A 21,499-nucleotide genomic window follows, 5' to 3' on the forward strand; every position below is an offset into this window, starting at 1 on the left:
CCATTACTGATTTTCTTTCCATTTGATTTTGTTGTGAATCTTCATCAGACACCTTAAAGTTCTTCCTCTCCATTAACAAAATTTACCGTTTCTCCACAAGCTTTGAGTGTTGCAAAAAATAGCAAATTAAAATTAAGAGTCAAGATCTGACCAAATCAATGAAATTAGGTTGATATTTTTGTTTTGAGTTTTACCAAGTCGTTAAGATTCAGTACATCAAAGATAGATTTGATATTATCAAGCATAGCAAACTTGGAATCAAATTAGGAAGACAAGCATCACAAAAATGAAGAAGAGTCATGAATGTAACAAAAAGAATGAACAACACATAGATGAATTTTGTAACGGATCAAATTCACCAACAATCGCAATATCTGAAACATTATTTAATCTATATATCCAGTAATTTCTTCGACCGAGTTGATCGATAACAAGAATGAGCAACTCTTTCAGTCTTTCTCCTCCCCTATAAACGGAGCAAAAGTTCATCGTTTTCGAAAATATTCATAGGATGAATTGATTTCTTGTTCATCATAGACAATATCTAGAATTTAAAGATTATCAGAAGTGTGTTTTAAAAAAAGAAAAGGTCCTGTAGGAAAATATCGGAATACATGGGGGTCGTTTTGATTTTACTTCAGTAATATAATGACCTTTTTACAATTGATTTTATAGACAGCTGTACATTTTTCATCAACGGCCCAAACTTGTCACGCATTATCATCGAACGGCCATTAACCTGCTAGCTCATAGAGCTTTTCCCACGAGGCCGCGCGGGATAGCGTTGGCCTATCACAATCAAATCCGATAGCCATGGATCTTCAAGAGATTGTAGAATCACGTCATGCCGGAAGAAACTGTCCTTGATGTACTTAAAACAATTGTAACAATCGTCTGAAACGCCTATAAGGCTGAGAAATCTCTGATGGATTTGACAACTCAATGAGAGCAGTAATGAAATGGAAATAGAAAAACCTAAAAATCGCATAGAATAGCGATGTTTTATTTAAAACAACTACTAATAGAAATATTTACTTTGTATCCAAATCTGATTGGAAATCCGAATAATTCAGATAATATCCAACATATTTGGAGTATAATTTTGGAATATCAAAGATATATGAAGATTTGTTTGCAGAGAGTTTTTTTTGGAAAAAACGATTATGGGAAAGGAGAGGAGAGAGGCGTTTTTGGAAAGAAAGAAAAAAAAAATGCTATTATGCGTCTCAGTCTGTGCCCCAATCTACGTCCAAGATGATGTGATGTGGTGATGTGTATCACATCACGTGAAAATCATTCTCTCACATATGATTCCTTTTTATTTATTCGTTAGTTTTCCCTCACTCTTCCTCGATGGAAATATGGAGAATATATGAACTTGAAATCCATCAAGAAAATCCTCTAAAATCGGATTATAGAATTTCAGGTTTTGATTTTCTATTGAACAAGATCACCTCTAAACTACCAGGTTGGAGAATTCACTTCGTTAATTCTGCAGGGAGAACCGTTTTGTCTAAATCAACCATTGTTTTCATTCCAGTTTACTTTATGGGTTTTTGTTTACTACCAAAAGGTGTTATACAAGAAATTGAAAAGGTTCAAAGATGCTTCTGGTGGGGTCACTCAACTGAGGAAAGAAACTTACACTTCATAAATTGGGCCAAGATGAAATTAAGAAAGGAATTTGATGGTCTGGGAATCAACAACATAGAACTGATGAATATTGCTTTGATCTACAAACTTGTTTGGAGATTCCTAGAAGATGAAGATGCAATCTGGGTTCAATTATTAAGTGCAAAATATGAACAAGAAACTTCTTTCTGGCTAGCAAAGAAACCTGATAAGTAGTCTGCAACTTGGAGCAGTATGCTTGAGGTTCGTCATATACTGGAGAACAAATTTTCTGTCAGGTTAATAATGGGAACTCGATTCATATTTGGAATGATCCGTGGCTTCAACATAGTATGTACCATCTCATTAGAAGACCTATTTCACTGCCAAAATGTTAGGCCATTGCTCGGTCGAACTCGCGTGGGTTGCTATCTCAAGCATGTTTGTCAAATTTAGTTGTCAAAACTATATGTCTTGATTTCTAGTCTACTTATAGCTTTAGTCTCGGACTAGGATAGTTAAGTGTAGTTGAGCTCCAGACTCCATGACGATCATCTTACGAAGACGAAGAACTACTCAAGGAACCGGTGAAACTTTATCCGACTAAAAGGTATGTGGAGACTTGAACTTATATATCACTCAAAAGTCTATCTTCTCTATCTCTCCTACTCTGGAGACAAAAGTCGTATAAGTATGAATAGTTTTCATACATACACATTTGTTATTTCGAGCCGAGTTTACTCGCTTATCTTTTTCTTGAAATATGTGTTAGTAAGCTTTTGATTTAACCACTTTCATATTTACCCGTGACGAAAGTCATGATGATGTATCGATCTTGAAATTATCTTTGATGACGATAGTTGTAAATAACGACTATTATAACATTATAGAAGAATGTTTCAATGATTGAAATGTAAAGTTGAGATTTACGTAACCAACTATGGATATAAGCATATATAGTGTGTTCGCACATTAGTGTATAAATCCATGTACCGGAAACCAAATTTTTTGTGCATACGGAATTAGTGAAGGTGACAGGTTGGGTACGCGTACTGCCGGAACTTTTCCTCCCGGAAAATTCTGCTGAGTTTGGAGTTTACGAACTCACGAACCAGTCACCTTGCGTACGCGTACTGGCGGAACTTTTCTACTCGAAAAATTCTGCCGAGTTTGGAAATAAAAACAAACTCAAATCCGGTAAGCTAAGGTACGCGTACGGGATGGTTGTTTCTCAAATCGGAAGTTCATGAACTTAAAAACAATAAATCAATAAGGAATGCATTCTTTGAAAACCGTGGTTATATTGTTTATGAATTGATTCAAGTGAATCAAACCGATTTTGTTTCAATTGTGTCTATGTATAAAGACCTAAGAAATTAAACAACTCTTCAACTAGTTCTTTTGAAGTCATTTGAACTAGTTGTGAAGAAGATGAATACGGTTAATATGAAAGCACTCATATGGCTAATCATTGGTTAACTATTTGTGAACCAAGTAAGTGTACACGTTTAGGTACGGTTATTCAAACCTAAATGAAATACATTTCATTTGTGTATGACAAGATAAGTTTCGATCTAACGGTTGAAAGATATTAGCTTGTATCTAATCAGGTTTTCATATAACGGTGAATAATGAATGCTTTGTTACCGAGGTAACTAAGATTGCAAACCCTAATTTGAAAACTATATAAAGGAGAACTCTAGCAACTGGAAAAATAATCCCCACGCCTCCTGTGTGATACTAGTTGGTTTAGCTAGAGTCGATTCTCCTTTAACCTTAGGTTTCTTCTCAAGACCCTGTAGGTTAATGACTTTAAGACTTCATTGGTATTGTGAAGCCAGACGAAACTACATCTCTTGTAGTTTAGCGATCTGATCTTTCCACTTTCTATCGTACGAGTACAATTGTAAGATTGGATTGAGATTATATCTCCGATAGGACAAGATACAAAGAAATCATAAACATCTTCGTCTCATCGTTTGTGATTCCACAATATCTTGTTTCGCTACCATACGATTAAGATTATTGTGAGGTGATTGATAATTCTAGGCTGTTCTTAGGGAATATAAGCTCGGGTTATCGATTGGTTCTTGTTCACCTTGATACAGTCCAGACCGAAGTTATTTGTAGTAGGCTAGAGTCTGTAGCGGTTTAATACAGTGTTGTTTTCAATCTGGACTAGGTCCCGAGGTTTTTCTGCATTTGCGGTTTCCTCGTTAACAAAATTTCTGGTGTCTGTGTTATTTCTATTCCGCATTATATTTTGTTATATAATTGAAATATCACAGGTCGTGTGTTAAGATCAATCAATTAGAATATACAACCTTTGGTTGTTGATTTAAATTGATTGACACTTGGATATTGGTCTTTGGTACCATCCAAGTTATCTCTCTAGTATTTGATAAAGACCCGCAGATTTCCACTTGCTTGAGTATAGATCAAATCGAGAGATCGAGATATTAACTCTTTGATATATTTTTATCTAGATTGAGTCTGACTATCTAGTTGATTCTGTAGAAAGTATATTGCAGTTAGTCCATACATATTTCTAATCGAAATATTGGGTGAGGTTGTTAGACCCCCGAAATTTTCAATTGTCATCAGAGCAGGCAAACACGTTCAAGACCTCAAAAGTCTGTGTTTGTAGCGATCTGACTTTATGGACAGAAGTACTATCTCTGATAAACGCGTCACCAGAAATAAAGACTCTGTTTCTAATAAGTCTATTAAAGAGAAAGATCCCTCAATCTCTGTTATAGACGAACCTAGTGTTCAAATGAAACAAATTAACATTGACATATGTTATCCTGATGAATCTAACTATGTTGTTCAAGAGAAGACAGCTGGAGAGAGTAAACTAATTCTAAATCTCGTTAGAATTCAAGATGATAGATTCAGTCAGTTGAAAAGACATGTCAATGTCCTTCTTGGTGTAGTAAAATATTGTGGCTCCATTGAAAAGGCTTCTTATAAAGTAAATCATGAAGTTCGATCAACTCGTATCTTACTTGAGGAAAAACTTAAAAAGGAGGCTTTGGAAATTTAACATCTCTTGAGTAAACTCTCCATTCAAGAATGTTCAGAAAAGTCTTCTATACCATCTACTTCTATTCAAACTGAAAGAGCTCCAGTTTCATAATTAATTTCGGATTTTCTTCCTACTCAAACTGATGAGCAAGGGATTCACACATCAGTCGGAAGAAAGAAATCTCCAAACGATAATGATAGGTCTGCATTCTCTAATCACTCCCGTGATTAAAAGGTGTTCCTTTTCTGTGATTCTAAGGGGCACATAGTGCAAAAGAGGAATCCAAGTTGAAAACCAAATCGTTGGTTCAGCTTCAACACACCTTAGATTTGATTCTTAATGGTGTAACTGACATTCGTATGTCTAAACCAATTGGTCTTAGCACATATCATGTGTTTCTTAATAGGAAGGCCAGTTCAATGAGTTCCTCAAATGCACAAAAGCATAATAGACCTTGTGACAAATATCGTCCAAGAAGAACTCGTGTTCTCTCTCCTATCAGAAATTGAGATTATGATAACCCTGATGTGAATTATGTATCTAGTGAAGACTGCAGATATGAGAAGATGGATGACAACCTAAAATTGATTATTGAAGGATATAAGGAAATCATCAACAAATTGTGTACTCCATATGGACAACACTCTTCAGGTAAGAATACTTATTATGTGTCGTGCTATGATGATAGTAAGTTTTATGATAATTTTTCACATCATAAAAGTCTTCTTCCAAAATATAGAAGAAAAGGGTTTAACCAAAAACAATATTCATTTGATGAGCTAAAGGCTCGTACTTGTGCTACTTGATCACAAGGTTTAAATTTATCGCACAAAAATCCTAGTTGAGAGATATACTCAGGTATACTTGTTGGCAATGGCGCTTTCGTATTCCCAAGCTATTTTCTTATCGTCTTTAGCATGAGTATCTTAGCAAAAGTGCGCACACAAGTATTTGTTTTACTATGGTCAAAAATTTCTATTAGTTTTTAGTTAAATAATGTGTTCCTCATGAACTCTAGATTTGTTTCTTTTATGAGACATTTTTTTTTGTCTTCATTCATGATGCAAGAGGTTTTCAACAAGGTCGTGTGTGTACGACTCTTAGGTCGAGATTGGACTCGTCAGGTTACCCTTGTGACTGGCACGAATCAATTGAGGAAACCCTAATAGTTCCTTCCGTATGAAACCTTTAAATACCCGACCTATTGAGTTTCGTAAGTCACGTACGCATACTCTAGGCGTTTTTTCTTTTGGGTTGTCAAGAATGTCTTCTTCTTCATCTCGCTATGGTGATTTTGCAAAGGGATTTCTTGAGAAAGGTTTTGGTTTCGATTCAAAATGGAGGAAGAAAAGAACTCTTGTAGAAGATGTTACACCTAATGCCTCTTGCTACTATGCCTACTCACACCAAGATATTTAGAGTGAGGAGATGGTTTATGCTGAAGTGGTTCATGACTTTCTTAAATACTTTGAGGAAGCAAAACTGCAACTCGTTGATACTATGAAGGATCTGGATGTGGTCAGAATTGAGTTGAAAAAGGTCTACTGACCTTGGTATCATGAAGTCACATGTTAAATAACTTCTCAATGAGGATATATTCTCCGAATACGCAGTTGATAATATGAATCACAAGCTCAAAGGTCTCAAAACCAGTGAAGCTGCCGAACGTGAACTTTGATTTAGCTTGTGATCGGTTTCTAGTTAGTTTTTATGTCTAGTAAATCTTCTTATGAGAATTTTTATTCTTGTTTTGTTTAGAAGAATAACTAGGGTCTGGAATATCCATTATTGTGAGTACACATAGCTATGTCCAACGATTTCATCTTCTTGTTTTAAGATTTATTTATTTAAATTCTAAAGTTATTTTGGAAGATGATATTTGCAGTATTAATCTTTATGATCACATATATTGCAATTTATTATGGGATATGTGTGTTCGCGTCCGTGAACTATTATTGTCTCATACCCTGTCGAAAGTTATCTCTTTCATATGTCGATATGCGAGTGTTGATAAAAGATTGATAAACTTTCGACAAACAAAAGTTAAGACTATATTATCAATTCTTTGTGGAAGATAAGTTAAAATCTTTTGTTCACAAAGATTATTTCTATTATATTTCATGAAAAATAGAATGAATTTTTGTATATTCCGCAGTATTGATCTTCCTTGATCCATTTTTATGTAAATACTGCATTGCTCTATAAGTTTTTCTTGTGTTGAGCATAAACGATTGAGTTGATCATTCTTTTATGGTTAACTTAGTTGTTGCTCCGTAAGTTCTCTTATGTCGAGCATGTCCAATTGAATTGATCATTTTGTGGTTAATTTTGTTAAGTATTCCGATTAAATTAATCACGGGTTCTCTTGTGATTAGTTTAATTGAGAATTTTTGGATACAAAATCATTTCCTTTGTGATTTTAGATGTCCAAAGAAATCCTTCTTTTCTTGTGAAAGTAAGGTCGCTCTTGTTGTTCTCTCGAGAATGACATCAAATGGGGGAGAGTTCTTTTGAACTTGCGCTTAATTTCCATATCTTTATGGGGAGTGCGGTTGTGGAATATTTTAGGAGTTATCTTGTATCTTTATAAACTTCTTGATGAATGCATTGAGCTACGGTTTTATGATTGCATCTAAACAAAGTTGATATGTACTTTTGTTTGGTCTTGAAGCGTCTCCGTGGAAATTTCATTAGGGTCCCGTTTTCGTACCTTTGAAAATTTTATTGACAAAAAGGGGGAGAATTAATATGTAGTTCACACTACAAATACATATGGTCTACGTGTTTTACGGATAATTATGTAAGGGGGAGTGGTTTTCATGTTGAGATGAAAGTATTGACTATGGGGGAGTGATAAATATCACCATAGTATTGTTGTCGAAGTATTGATATAAGAACTTTGGTACTGTGTAATAATACTATGGAACTGTATAACAATGATCGAGAGCTTTTGTTTTCTCATTGTTATGGCTACGGAACTTCAACAACTATGATGCTGAACTGAACATCTATGGAATCATGGGAGTACTTGGAAAAGACGAAGTTTTCGAGTAATGTTGAAGAACCAAGGAGATCAAGCATGTGGACGAGAAACTACAAAGTTTTATTTATTTTGTAATCCATATATATTGATAGTTTTGTCACTAAAATTGACAAAGGGGGAGATTGTTAGAGCATTTCTCGGTCGAACTCGCATGCGTTGCTATCTCAAGCATGTTTGTCAAATTTAGTTGTCAAAACTATATGTCTTGATTTCTAGTCTACTTATAACTTTAGTCTCATACTAGGATAATTAAGTGTAGTTGAGCTCCATACTCCATGACGATCATCTAACGAAGACGAAGAACTACTCAAGGAACCGGTGGAACTTCATCCGACTAAAAGGTATATTGAGACTTGGACTTATCTATCACTCAAAAGTCTAACTACTCTATCTCCTACTCTTGAGACAAAAGTCGTATAAGTATGAATAGTTTTCATACATACACATTTGCTATTTCGAGACGAGTTTACTCGCTTATTTTTTGCACGAAATATGTGTTGGTAAGCTTTTGCTTTAATAACTTTCATCTTTACCCATGACGAAATTCATGATGATGTTTCGATCTTGAAAATAGCTTTGATGACGATAGTTGTGAATAACGACTATTATAACATTATAGAAGAATCTTTCAATGATTGAAATATAGAGTTGAGATCTACGTAACCAACTACGGATATAAGCATATATAGTGTGTTAGCACATTAGTGTATAAATCCATGTACCGGAAACCAAACGTGTGCATATTTGTGCATACGGAATCGGTGAAGGAGACAGGTTGGGTACGCGTACCCATATGCGTACTGGCGGAACTTTTCCTCCCGGAAAATTATGTTGAGTTTGGAGTTTACGAACTCACGAACCAGTCACCTTAGGTACGCGTACTGGCGGAACTTTTCTACCCGAAAAATTCTGCTGAGTTTGAAAATCAAAACAAACTCAAATCCGGTAAGCTAAGGTACGCATACCCGTACGCGTACCCAAGCTGATTATTTGTCAAATCGGAAGTTCATGAACTTAAAAACAATAAATCAATAAGGAATGCATACTTTGCAAACTGTGGATATATTGTTCATGAGTTGATTTAAGTGAAACAAACCGATTTTGTTTCAATTGCGTCTATGTATAAAGACCTAAGCAATTGAACAACTCTTCAACTAGTTCTTTTGAAGTCATTTTAACTAGTCGTGAAGAAGATGAATACGGTTGATATGAAGCACTCATATGGATAACATTGGTTAACTATTTGTGAACCAACTAGGTGTACACGTTTAGGTACGGTTACTCAAACCTAAATGAAATAATTTCATTTGTGTATGACAAGATAAGTTTCGATCTAATGGTTGAAACATATTAGCTTGTATCTAATCAGGTTTTCATCTAACGGTGAATAATGAATGCTTTGTTACCAAGGTAACTAAGATTTCAAACCCTGATTTAAAAACTATATAAAGAAGAACTCTAGCAACTAGAAGAACTAATCCCCACACCTCCTGTGTGATACTAGTTGGTTTAGCTAGAGTCGATTCTCCTTTAACCTTAGGTTTCTTATCTAGACCCTATAGGTTAACGACTTAAAGACTTCATTGGGATTGTGAAGCCAGACGAAACTGCTTCTCTTGTAGTTGTGCGATCTGATCTTGCCACTTTCTATCGTACGAGTACAATTGTAAGATTGGATTGAGATTATATCTCCGATAGGGCAATATAAAAAGAAATCACAAACATCTTCTTCTCATCGTTTGTGATTCAACAATATCTTGTTTCGCTATACCATACTATACGATTAAGATTATTGTGAGGTGATTGATAATTCTAGCTTGTTATTCTGGAATATAAGTCTGGGTTACCGATTGGTTCATGTTCACCTTGATTTCTATCAAAAGAAGGAACAAACTCATAGGTTTATCTGTGGGAGACATATTTATCTATCATCGTATACTTTTCTGTGTAATACAAATTTGTTTATAAAAGTCTTCGACTTTGGGTCGTAGCAACACTTGGTTGTGAGTGAGATCAACTAAGGGAATCAAGTGCGTAACATCCTGCTGGTATCAGAGACATAAGGAGCGCAACTGTACCTTGAATCAGTGTTAGATTGCTTAGGGTTCAACTACAGTCCAGACCGAAGTTATTTGTAATAGGCTAGATTCTGTAGCGTTTTAATACAGTGTGGTGTTTAATCTGGACTAGGTCCCGGGGTTTTTCTACATTTGCAGTTTCCTCGTTAACAAAATTTCTGGTGTATGTGTTATTTCTATTCCGCATTATATTTTGTTATATAATTTAAATATCACAGGTTGTGTGTTAAGATCAATCAATTAGAATATCCAATCTTTGGTTGTTGAATTAAATTGATTGACACTTGGATATTGGTTTTTGGTACCATCCAAGTTATCTCTCTAGTATTTGATAAAGACTAGCAGATTTCCATTTGCTTGAGTATAGATCAAATAGAGAGATCGAGATATTAACTCTTTGATATACTTTTATCTAGATTGAGTCTGACTGTCTAGTTGATTCTCTAGAAAATATATTGGAGTTATTCCATACAGATTGCTAATCGAAATATTGGGTGAGGTTGTTAGACCCCCGTATTTTCACAAACAACATAGCTGGGGTTTATGATCTAATGATTCCAAATACAAGGTCTTGGGATATTTCTCTTCTGATTGAATTACTTACTCCAGATATCGTTCAGTGCATCCATATATATCAGTGCTTAAGATGCATCAAAAGATACCTTAATTTGGTCTTGTACACCATGGGTAAAATTCTCCACTAAGTCATGCTATCATCTTCTGTCAAACAACTCACCTTCATCGTCAACCCTGAGATCGTTTCTATGGAAGAAATTTTGGTCTTTCACCAACCTTCAACCAAAAATTCAAATTTTTGTTTGGAAGGTGATCCATAATGGCATTGCGTTTAAAGAAAACATCGGCAGGTATGTTTCCTCTATTGAAACGAATTGCTTTTTCTGTGGTCTCGAGGAAGAATCCATTGCACATCTTCTTTTTGATTGTCCGAGAGAAAAATCAGTTTTCAGTAGTGCAAACATGGAAAAAAACCACACTTCTCTAGTGTTGAATATTCAACAGCTTTTAGAAGATTGGATGGAAAATAATATCAACAATTCCTTTATAATGAAGATGTGCATTTTCTGGAACTTATGGAAGATGAGAAACGACATAGTTTTCTCTCAGGTGAATTTCTCAGAAAATCTCATAATCAAAAACGCAACAGATGATTTCAATATGTGTTTTCAAGGAATTCCGGAAGGTTCAGTTAATACTTCACATGATACTAGACCTCATCTCTGGTCACCTCCTCTTCATCCTTGTGTTAAGATCAACGTCTATGCAGCCTTTATACCTAACAATGGCCCGCAGGAGATATTTCAAGAGATCATAATGGGGTTTTTCTAGGATGTGGTACCTGTACCTTTGACTCTACTTCTTCCTTATTAGCAGAATCTCTGGATTGTAGACTAGGATTGGAGTTAGGGAGAAGATTGGGTCTTCAAGAAATTATAATAGAAGGGGATGCAACAAACGTTACTTCTGTTGTCCTTGGAGAAGTTTCTCAAATTCCTTAGAGTATTAGACCAACAATCTTAGAAGTTAGGAATATGGCATCATCTTTTATCAATATTTCTTTTGTTTCCGTCCCTAGAAATGCAAACAATATGGCACATGTGTTACGCCAACATGTTATGCATAAGAATGTAAATATGCGGTGGAATGCAGATTCTCCACCTATATCTATCCTTTCAACCTCTCTTCTTGAGGTACTTCAATAAAGTGGAGCTCTGTTGAGCTCCTTTCCTCTTCAAAAAAAAAAATAAAACTAAAAAATCCTAAGTGCAATTGTATAGTGTTGTTAATAACATGGTGTTAATGATTATCCTCTTTATTAATAAGTTGAAATTATAAGTGTCCATTAACCAATTCTCGATCAAGAAAAAAACCAAGTTGAATGTTGATTTAGTTTTAGACAAAGGGATTTGATGTTTTCATGTAACTTCAATCGTAAAAAAATCGTCTCAAACTCAATTAAGAGAAGACTTGAACTGGAGGAAGAGAAGAAGATAATAAACGGCTAAGATTAATTTTCTTCTGAGAAAAGGAAAGTTAGAGAAATAAACCACCTACAACTTCATCATTTTGCTGGTTTTTGTTGGTTTTCATGTCAATTTTTCACAAACCCACCTTCAATTTTCATCTTTTATATCAAACCCACATTTTGAATCTCCGGTTAAACCCTTAAAACCAGCTATTACCAAACTATTGATTAGCCTTAAATTTAACATAAAAAATCTTTTCCATGGAAACTTGAATTTAGAGTGGCAATGAAATCTTTTCGATCTGAATCTAGTGCCTACAATTTGTCACTAACTTACTATTAGGAAACAAAGATGATTTTCAGAAAGAATGAACCTGATAAAAGAAAGGAGTGAAGTTTTACCCAGCTAAGCTCGCCACTTCACCTTGGGCGCAAACTAGGGCGGTATATGGGACGCAGAGTAGTATTTCCGAAAAAAATAGGCTAGGATTTTGGGGGCTTAAATTACTAATTGGAAAAAAATGTTATAGGAGGAGACCAGATTTATGTAAAAACTCAAAAATACCCTCAACCATTTTAACTTATTACCCTTCTACCCTTCCATTAGCTAACCAATCTAATAAGAAAAAAACGGAAAAAAACATTAAAAGGGGAGAGTAAAACGGCTGTCCCTCTCTCGCCTTTTCTTCTTCATCTCTGCATCTTCTTCTTCTCTTTTTTTTTTCTTCTTATTCTTCTTCATTTCTTCATTTTTGAATGATTAATCGTCGATTCAAAAAACAATCATCGTAGATTAAACTCATTCTATAAAATCATGAAACCGAAGGAAAATCTAGGTCAATCTTCGTCGAATCAACCTCCTTCTGAAGCAGAGAAACCAACTTCATCAAATGAAGCAGAAAGTGAATATCAAGAAGAAGTGAATGAAGGAGATTCACCAGCCGCCGAGACTCTCGATATGACAACAATAAGGTATGAATTGAAAAACCCACTCTTTATTTAAGCGTTTTATTGATTATTCAGCTGGTTTCGAAAATTGGTCTGAAAAAAAACTGATTCTGAAAATGCTTACGGCTGGGAGTTCTTGTATTCCCGGCCGTAAATAGGTCTAACGGTTGGGATCTATTATTTTTCCAGCCATGTATATGTCTTACGGTTAAGATATCTAAAAACTTCCAGCCGTATGTTAGTGTGACGGTTGGGATATATAAGAACTCCCAGCTGTAAAATAGTCGATGCGTACGAGATTGAGAAATCCTATCCGCAACAAGTTATTTATGGCTAGGTTATTCCTAGCCGTATATTAACTTGTGTTCGAATTATTTTTCAGTGGTAGTGTTGACGTCTAGGTCTTTTCTATCCGCAATTACTTTTCCTAACTGTAAAGGTTAGTAACCTAGCCGATTTTATGTAACGACTTGGTTTTTTCCTAGCCGTATGTCGATGTTAAACCAGCTGTATCTTTTACGTATACGTTTTCCTATCCGTAATATGAGTAACCAAGACGCAAATTATGTATCCTATACGATATTTTTTTTACATCTAGGTCGATTACTAGATATCCCATACGTAATTTTTTTCACGTCTTGGTTATGTCTATATTTCCCAGCCATTTTTACTTATCTACTTTTGGTTTTTGGTCTTATTTGTCTTTGAACAGAGAAAAAGAAAAGAAGAAGAAAATATCACAATAAGTAACACCTTATAGGGATCCGACAATCCGCAACCTCGTCACACAAAACCATTTGGGTGCAAACGCAAGAAATGCAAGTGGAGTTGTGACTGGTGGAAAAAGTGAAGGTGGAGGAAATGGAGTTGGAGATGGAACTGCTTTAGGTAGTCAAATTGGTGGAGGGAGTGAAGTTGGAGTTGGTGGAGGAAGTGAAGGTGTACTTGCTGTTACTGGAGGAACTGAAGCTGGATTTGGTGGAGGAAGTGAAGGTGCACTTGCTGTTACTGGAGGAACCGAAGTTGGAGTTGCTGGAGGAAGTGAAGGTCTACTTACTGTTACTAGAGGAACTGAAGTTGGAGTTGCTGGAGGAAGTGAAGGTCTACTTGTTACTGGAGGAACTGAAGTTGGAGTTGCTGGAGGAAGTGAAGGTGTACTTGTTACTGGAGGAACTGAAGTTGGCACTTCAAGTACCGCTGCTATTGATAAAGGTAAATACGTAGTTCAGGAGGACAAGAAGGAGGGAAATAAGAAGTATCCACCAAAAGAAAGTGCAAGATAAATCATTGATGTTATTGTGTTTTTACCTCCCAAGAAGAATGAGAGACCTTGGGGTGCGCTAAGAGATCGTTCCGTCTTAATTCGTTACCAATCATCATGGGCTGCTAGGGTCTGTGCCGCAAAGGTAATAAATCAAACTTAATATATGTTATTTTCATTTTATTATTTAATTGTAACAACCAAAATTTTATATTATTTGTAGTTTCCCGATAAAGCGGTCCCTAAACTAAAGCACCAACAAGGAAATTTTTGGTCATTGGACAGAGATCATCCAGATGTGGTAGCTTTGGTAAAAGCTTCGGGGTTATGGTCTGGAATCGAGGCTTTGCAGAAGACGTATGATGTTGTGACAGTTTGCGGTTTTAGAGAAAGATTCTGGCCCGAAACCATGACTTTTGAACTCTCGTTCGGCGAGATGACTATGACTTCGGATGATGCAAAGCAAATCACCGGTCTTTCTTTGGAAGGAAAGGCTGTGTTTGAGGGTTTCAACAATTTTATTCCTTTTGATCAGCTTTATGTCTTGGCGAAAGACTGTCTTGGGTAGGACAAAGATGAAGCGTAAGAAGAGTTTCAGATAGGGTATGGAGCTGCGCCTGTAGCTAAAACGGAATTCAGTCTACCGGGTGAACGTTTTGAAACAGTTAATATGTCAAGGAAGATTAACCTAGTTCGTATGATGTAGAAGTTTGAGGATTCTGACCGCAAGACCACTAGTGGAGAGATCGTGATGGACGCAGAAAGAGCTAAACATACGGCTATAGATTACTTGTTGCACGCTCTTGGGACCGTCTTCTTTCCCAATTTCTCAGGAAATAAGGTAAATTCTTGTTATTTACAGTGGTTGAAGACTCTCGGTCTCGATCCGGAAACAAACGAGATACCTAGGTACTCGTGGGGAGCCTCCCTCTTTGCTAGTGTGATGGACAGTCTTTGCAAAGCTTCTAGGTGGAACGAAACCCAAATTACGGGATGTGTTGCTCTTATCCAGGTTTCTTTTTGTGTTAATATAACAAATTTTTATTTATTTTACCTTTATGTATTGGTTTACGTGTAAAATATTATTTATAATTGATTTTTTTCCGTAGTCTTGGGTTTACAACCATTTTAAATGGCCTCTATAGAAACATACAGGAGGAAGATACCCCTTTGGAGGGACCTAACACAAGGCTAAAGAGACGGAAATGGTCTTAAATGAGGAAAAAGATAGATGATTTGACAATTGATGATGTGGTGTTTGATCCATATTTGAAACTTGATGAGGATAGAGAAGATGAAATTGGTGATAGATTATTTTCTAATATGGCGACCTACGTGGGACCTTTGTTTCATTCAACTAGGTTCGTCATTTTGGATCCATGTAAAATGCTCCGCCAAATTGGTAATGCCTAGAAAATTATACCTGAAGACTCTCGTTTTACACTGAGCGTATCCAACTCCCAATTTAAGGACAGAGATGTCAGATTGAACTATGAACCAGCACCGTCGATAGATCATTGGAATGATCGTCCCAAAGAAGAAAACCAAATGAGTAGAAGATCGCTTGAAGCTTCGCATGGGACTTTCAAAAAATATGCGAATTACATATAACGGTATCAAGAGTGGGATCATCCTTATGTAGAAAATTTGGATCCGGAGGCGCAAAAACATTTCAAGAAGGCATAGAGAGAGTTCAAAATCAAAGGAATCAACGAATGAAGAAGATGATTTGGAGAAGATGGTGGTACGCATACTACTAGTTATGTTTGTATATGTTTTTTTTTTTAAATTATCTATGAATAATTACAATGTGTGTATTTGATATGAAAAAATAGGTTGAACGAGTTAATTGGGTGGTCAAGGACATATGACCCATATGATTAATTCAGGTGAGAAGTTAACGGTCCCTGTACAAAGATTACTCCGTAATCGAGTTAAAAGAATAATAATCCCTAAGAAAGAAGGTCTATATGTTTATGAAGAGGACCGATCAAGGAGAGATAAGAGGATTAGGTCTCCTTCTTCTAGCGACGACTCGGATACTCCCTCCGGTGACCAGGCTCAATCAAAGCAAGGAAAAGGTGGTCGAGGCGGTCGAGGTGGAGGTGTAAAAGGTGGCCTTGGTCGAGGTAAAAAGGTTGGTCGTGCTGGAACAAGTGGTCAAGGTGGACGTGGTAGAGGTAAAAAGACTCTCAGCCAAGCTGGCAGTGGAATAGGAGATAAAAAGGCTAGAGTTGTAGAACATGTTGTGGAACAAGAGAAAGAGGACGATTTCGAATCGTTTTTGAACTCGTCTTCAGAGGAGGAATCAAGTGAATGACTATTTACTTGCTTTTTAGGCTTCATGGATTTTTTTTATTATCTAAGACTTTGTATATTTACTATTTTCGTTGTTTGGTTACGGATATGGATGGATGAATTTTTATATGTATGAATGAATATTAGTCTTTTCATTTATCTAATCTAAGAAAAATGAGGAAAAAATAAACATTATTGAATTTTTTGTGCACTTTCGGCTAGGTCGATGTTTCATGTAACCTAGCCGAAAATACCTATAAATGTTGTCAAATAAACTTGCACAACTGTAAACAAGAAAATGGTTAGAAACTCCCGGCCGTACAAAGTAAACGGCTGGGAAAAGCATCCATAATTTATTTACGGTTAAGAAATACCTAGCCGTGTTTTACTCTGGTCGCACACAGAACAAAAGGTGAGTCTTGTTTACGGCTACATATACAGGCCGTGTATCATGCTTACGGTTAGGACTCCAAACCGTAAGTTTGACATAACTTTGCAACTTTTGTTTACGGCTTGGTCGACCTTTCTAGTTCCTGACCATAATTCCAGAACGGTTAGGAATCTCATCCGTAAACTAGTTACGGTTGGTAACTTCCTAGCTGTATATTACTCAGGTAACACAGAAAAAAATGGCTCCTCGTTATGGCTATATATCCAGGCCATAATTCTGAAAAAAATAATTATGATCAGAAATACCACCCGTAAATCTGACAGACCATAAACCCAACAGGTTTATACAGAATTACGTCTTGGTCGACCCAGCGATTTCCTAGCCGTAAATACCTATAATTTCCCTTTGTACCACATCAAATCGGTTAGTTTTTTGAATTTTGAAAAATAGATCCGTTTGAAGACTGATCTATAGAAGGTTCTAGCTGTTCAAACACTTATTTAAACTTGAAATAACTCCAGCTCCATATAACCAACCATTCCAAATCAAAATCACACCTTCTACATTAATAATCTCCACTAAAACTCCTACAAACTCATTGCAATGTACTCAAAGGATAAACTCAACTTTACTTTAGAAGAAAACTTGTCTCTTTGCAAAATTTTTGTGGTGAAACAGGTAATACTAACAACCGCGATGTGATTGAATTATATCTTAGATTTTCAAATATACACAAAAAAGTGGAAGAATTTATGGATTTACTTCATATGTGCAAGCAACTTCGACTTAGAGGTGAGACTGATGAAGAAGTCGTAGCTCAAGCTAAGAAGGAATGGAGAAAATAGAAAGGTTATAATTTCAACTTCGAAGCTCAATTTGCCATCATCAAATAATTCTTGATATATCGAAAGGGATGTTATTAAAACCAACTTTGTAATGGGGATCTATTAAGCATGTAATGAGTTTTATTATGAAAATTATTAGTAATTTTCAATCGTAGTATGTATTCATGTTGAAACTAAAAATTTGTCAACTTACAAATTAAGTTACGGACGGGAAATGTATGCTAACGCATCCGTAATACAGACTCAGGTTATTCTGTGAAGCATAACGGCCAGAAGTTTTTAACTTCCCATCCGTTTCAAGTGTTCACGGCCGGGAGTCCCTCATATCCCAACCGTAGTTATGTTTTTACGGCTGGTTCGACAAATTTTCCCAGCCATAACAACAAAAAATTTCAGATGATGCTCTGATTTTTGACGGATTTGAACCGATAAAATTGATGTTGGGAGTGGATTATAAGGTTATCCCGAATTTTGTGCCAAACAGTTTCAATATTTTTCTTGAATTTTTTTTAAAAAATTTCACAAAAATCACCATTTTTCCTTCTTCAAAATCCAAAAAATTCAAGTTTTGATTTGTAAAAAATTAGTGATTTGATTAGTCTAATCCATTCACTAATACTTATTAGTTAGCTTAATCAATTCAATTAGCACTAATCAAATTAAGGGTAGATTAGGTATTATAAAAGAACCAGGTTAAGGGGTTCTATGTATTACTATTTCATGACACTATAAAGCCCCAAAAATTCCCAACATTTTTAATCCCCAATAATATGATTCAAAAAATAACCCACAAACAATCAGAACCTTATATAACCCTCACATGGGGATGCTTGGTTGGGAGCAAGGTAGTCAATTTCGGATTTCGGATTGTCTCGGTCGACACCGAGATACTGGTACAACTTTGTCTCGGGGAAATTCCGTTTTAAAATCTCGGTTTCATATTTTATATCTCGTATCGATAATCACTTAAAAGAAATATAGTATTAGTAAATCTGGTTGTTCACCTTCCTCATCATCAACACCAAATAATAATTTTAGCTCAAGAAATTCAAACACAGCAACAAGCAATAATACTAGTGAGTGAATTAATATTTTTAATTTTTGTACGTGAGATTAGTCCACTCAATTTAAAAAGAAAAAAAAAATCCGTCCAAGACAAGTCAATTCCGACCGAAAAACGCGTTTCCGGCCGAAATTTTCGCAAAGATTTCGTCCGGACGTAATTAACAAAATCGTGTCTTCTCGGACCGAGATCCGAAATTTCGCTGATATTTCGTCCGAAATGGCCGAAATCGACTACATAGGTTGGGAGACTATGTTGGTTTCATAACCACCATTTTACCCTCCCGCTATATTGTAACATATTCTCCCTCCGTTTCTGGAAAAGAAATACTTTCATTTTTTTAATTTGGTCTATTTTAAGTAAAAATGAAAAGGTGAAAGTATTTCTTTTCCAAAAATAGGGAGTATATAATTTGTGTTTGATGGTTAAAGCATAAAGACATAAAACTAATCCTTTGTTTGTTGGTAGTGTCAAGGCTCTGGTAACCTGATGTAAAATTTTGTTATATTTATGTGAAATAAAACCTCTAGCCTAGCTACCTCAACTTGCTTGGGGAAAAAGACTCTCTTCGAGTCTTTTCGGTTTTGGATATACAGTATAATGGGCATATTGCATGCGTGACATTACCTTTATACAAAAAATCACCCATAGACCATACGTAATATTAGCAATATTACCCTATAAATGTCATTAGTCGGTATTTGTTAAAAGCGTGTACACTCCGTGTTTGAGTCAAAAACTCGAATGAAATGAAATAATTATTGGCAAATAATTCATTAAAAAAACTATGGCCGTTTTATATTACAAGCTGCCCAAAGAAAGGGAATGGGAATTTTTAGGATGCAACAACATTTTTTCTTCCCCACGAAATCCCACTGCACACAAAAAACTTGAAGCTCGGTGCACCAATTTGGGTCCTACGGACAAATTGACCAGTGACGACCCGCTTCCTAACGGAGTAGAGACTACGTCTAGATGGTACCCTGCACCATCCACTTTTGGAGGTCGAGCTAATTCCCAACCTGACCAACCAGAACTTGCAAAAAAAACATCTTTGAACTTCCCATGTACGAAATCAAAAATGCTGGATTGACTGCTATCTATCCCAACGATGAAATGGCTTCCAAGCCATCATTGAATTTTCTTACGAAATTTGATCTAGGATTTTACTCCGTCAGTCTAGAATCACTAGAAAGTCTAATTATTTGAGTTATTTACATAGACGTAGAAGGGCTCATATCTCTCATGCAAACTATCTTAACAAGATAAAGTATCGAAATGCATCCTAATAATAGATCTTGAAAACCGGTTCTCCTCTTAACGTATATGATATGCTAGCTAGACAGGTATTAACTCCTATATAAGCCCGTCACTTGAGAAACAAATTTCTTCACATTCAAGACAAAAAAATATGTCACACAGGATGAAGAACAACTTGCATTGTTTAAGTATGAAACTAGGTGATCTTTGTAGTTGTTCATGCGTCAAACTTACATGTCTTGGAAAATCTTTTGGCTACGAAATGGCTTGTTTTTACCGTTACTTAATCTTCAAGTTGAAACCATTTTGGCTTCAGCTGTGTTATTTTATGTGTATTTCATTTACGGGGTTTTTGGTTTTGAAAGTTTTAAAACCAAGATCGTCTAATAGCAGTAATCCTGGTCCGATTATGGCACCGGCTAATCTTGATTTGTTCTTTACATCAGTATCTGCTACCACAGTTTCGAGTATGTCTACTGTTGAAATGGAGGTATTTTCGAACGCACAACTTGTGATTTTAACCATTATCATGTTATTCGGAGGTGAAGTGTTTACCTTTTTCATTGAACTTCAAATAGAAAAATATAAACTGATCATCAAAAGAAACGAATCAGTTGAAAAAATTAATGTTGTTGTGGATAAAGACGGTAAGTGTGAGCTAGGAGAATTTGCAGGTAATGGATCTTCTGACAATGGAATACGGCATTTTCCTGTTGCAAACATGAACGAGATGATGGGGGTTACTATTAGTACCCCTCATCATGACCGTTCTAGTAATGAAGATTTGAAGTATAATTCAGTAAAGTATTTAAGTTACGTGGTTCTTTGGTATCTGGTTGTGATTCTAGGTGGTGGTTATATATTAGTTTCAATGTACATGAGGTTGGTTCCAAGTGCAAATGAGTTACTCATAGGTAAAGGTATTAACACTGAAACTTTCTCCATATTTCTGATCATTGCAACATTTGTGAATTGTGGTTTCATTCCAACTAATGAAGGTATGGTTATTTTCCGGAAGAACTCCGGTCTCTTATTACTTCTAATCCCTCAAGTTCTCCTCGGCAACACGTTATTTCCCGCGTGTTCAAGGTTTGTTCTATGGGTTTTAGGAAAATTCAGCAAGAGAGAAGAAATCCATTATATGTTGAAGTTGGATAGAAAGATTAGTATAAAAGAACAAGTCGGCTATCCTGCTAATGAAGTGATGATCTCTACTATCCATTGCTTGTATTTGATTGCTACTGTTTTAGGGTTCATATTTATACAGTTTATACTATTCTGCTCAATGGAGTGGAATTCAGATGGACTTGATGGCATGAATGCTTATCAAAAAATCATTGGTGCATTATTTCAAACTGTTAACACGAGACATTCCGGCGAAAATATTGTCGATTTATCTACTATCTCACCAGCTATCATGGTGGTGTTTGTTGTTATGATGTAAGTATATCTCCTCTTTGTTCATTTGCTTTTTTATTTTCCCTTAATATGTTTTTCGTTTTATCCGTAAAGAATTTGATGATGATGGGTTCCAAAATCAGTTCACTAATGCATCACCATGATACCGTATTACAGTGACCTTTTAAAACCCAGATACTATACTTTTCCACCAATATTTGGGATGAATTCAATACATATTTGGCGCGAAATTGATAGAGCCGATGTGGAATCTTTTTTCCTCTCCTAAAA

At 35.7% G+C, this 21,499-nt stretch overlaps 1 pseudogene; it reads left to right on the forward strand.

The window, feature by feature from the left end:
* Positions 1–20,072: 20,072 nt before the first annotated feature.
* LOC113360741 overlaps positions 20,073–21,499 on the forward strand; it is an 87,413-nt pseudogene continuing 85,986 nt past the window's right edge.

The sequence above is a fragment of the Papaver somniferum genome, chromosome 3 (assembly GCF_003573695.1).
Source record: "Papaver somniferum cultivar HN1 chromosome 3, ASM357369v1, whole genome shotgun sequence".
Classification (NCBI taxonomy): domain Eukaryota; kingdom Viridiplantae; phylum Streptophyta; class Magnoliopsida; order Ranunculales; family Papaveraceae; genus Papaver; species Papaver somniferum.